We start from the raw sequence: 2367 nt of genomic DNA on the forward strand, positions 1-2367 counted from the left end.
GCAGGAAGCCCTCGCATTGACTTTAATCAGTTATGAATCAACTCCTTAAGTACCAGCTTTTAGGTAATTTGGAGGCTCTGTAATAGAAACCAAGGCTACATGGTGCAATGCAATGCTGTGCAGATGCACAAGTTAGTATAAATATCAGAAGCAGTCTTGTCAAATTTAATGTGATCCTCTGCCCAGGCTAATATATGCTGAAGAGAAGTACCTAGCTTGAATAAACAAGGTTCACACTGAATCTTGCCATGCAGACAGACCCATAATCTGGGCAAGTCCTTAAAATATACTTTATTGGATATATTACAGAAGAGGAGGTGTCACCACCAAGAGCCTGGTTAACCCTTTCCGGGACCCCCAACTGCTGCGGCTTTGTCTGGTGAGCAAGGCAAGGCTCCAAAGCCCTGGCGACAGCTGCAGGACCAGAGGAGGATTAACCTGGCTCTCGGCAATGCCACCTGACACCTTCCTGCCTCCATTCAGGAGCTTCCTTTTTCTGAGTGCCAGGGACTCCTGTGTCACATTCAACAGCTATCTGTGCCACTTGTGCTGGTCGGGCACCTCTGTTATAGCCACTAGCTATGGAGTCTTGGCCTTTCAGTGATAGCTGTGTCTCCTCATATGTTTTTAACTCTGGAGATTTTGGTTTAGTCCTGATTTGGCAGCAACATGGTATTGACCACCATGTAATGAAAATACACTATATGGAGTATGGGTAGGAAACACAGGGTGCATTTACACATGCACTTTCCTGTGGAGTTGACTAATTAGCTCCGCAGTAAAGCATCACAGTCTACACGTGTGCCAGTATCAGGGCACAGTAAACTAATTAACTCCCCCATAGGATAGTATTGTTGGGGACATTATTATTTTACAGTGGAGTACTTTACTACACCGAAACAAACATTTAGACAGTGATGGGGGTTTAAATTGTGCCCAGTCAGTCCAGCCAGCTGGGGGCTTGCTCCACTCCAGCTCAAACTGCTGCTGTCCTGAGTACATGTGATGATGCTATGCCCGGCAGTAGTTGTCTCTGGCACAAACTACTCCAGAGTTTATTGTGTCACTTTAATTTCACATGTAGATGTACCCGCAGTGTTTTCAATTGGAAGCCGTACCTTGAAGCAATCTATATAATCACCCTGCCACCTTTTAGCTTTTTGAAATGTAGGCTCTGCCCACATTTCAAATATATGTTCTCTGCTCATTTTTAAACTGATACCTAGTTTACACTTAATTTCTGTTGAGTATGATTTTATGTTTTTCCTCTTCCTCATCAGCATAGCTATGCTGTCTGTGCCTCCCAGCATAGAAATACTTTTATTCTACAAAATGTGCTTTTGTCCATAGAGTTTACTTGCTTTGGACAACTGACTTTAAACAGTAACAGCAAAATTATTTTTGGCTCTTAAACTGCATCAGCACTAGTTGAGGCCTGGTGGCATAGACGCGCTAACAGAACTGTGTCAGCAAATCCTTGTAAGTGTAGGCAAAATGTAATTGTTTTGACCTTCATTTTACAAAAGAACAATGCTTTGCCTTGTAAACTCATTAAATCACATAGTAATGGCTTTAAGCCTGAAGTGGGACTTGTACTTCTTCAAAGAATCCCTAATGGAAAAAAGAGCATGAAGCTTTGTTTATAAGGGGGTTAAAAAAAGATGTCAGCTGCAGAAAGAGGTTTTCCACAAAGAAACCCAAACCCTTCTAGCTAAAGAATAATTTGAAATGGTAGTAACTGAGGAAAGAGACTATTAAGAGAAGGTTATTTTAGTAATATACTAATATGTGATCTGAGCTTATAAATAAGCAATTATAATTGTATGTATTTATTCATATAAATTTTATATATCTTAAGAAGTAACAAGAATAATGACAGATGTATTATTGTATCATTTTTAAATATCATCATGAGATCATTCATTGCATTCTTTTAAAATATGTTCTTAAAGAGGAAAGAGATTTCTGGAAAGGTGTCAGACCACGATATTGGTGGTTATCTTGAATTGAAGTATGCTATAGTAAAGCAGAGATAAAGCTTTAATTTATTGCAGTGATTCTCAACGAGGGTGCCATGACATGCTGGGCTTCCTTGAGATATTTTCAAGGATGTTGTGTGATGCAATGCCAAACTAGCACTGTTAGGTGTGCAAACATGAATCACAAGATAAACCTGGAGATTTCAAAAATGAATCCATACTGTTAAAAAGAAATCCACCCTGTTGTGTTCTTTCTGACTTCTTTGCAACAGAAGAATTGCTCTATTATTTATCCCTAGTCAAAAAAAGTGGAAACTAAGAAATGGAATTTTTCAAGGGTTTTTTTTTTTGGTTTATCAGAGTGCCTTGAGTCTAAAAAGGTTGAGAA

The sequence above is a fragment of the Alligator sinensis genome, unplaced genomic scaffold, assembly GCF_000455745.1.
Source record: "Alligator sinensis unplaced genomic scaffold, ASM45574v1 scaffold395_1, whole genome shotgun sequence".
Taxonomy (NCBI): domain Eukaryota; kingdom Metazoa; phylum Chordata; order Crocodylia; family Alligatoridae; genus Alligator; species Alligator sinensis.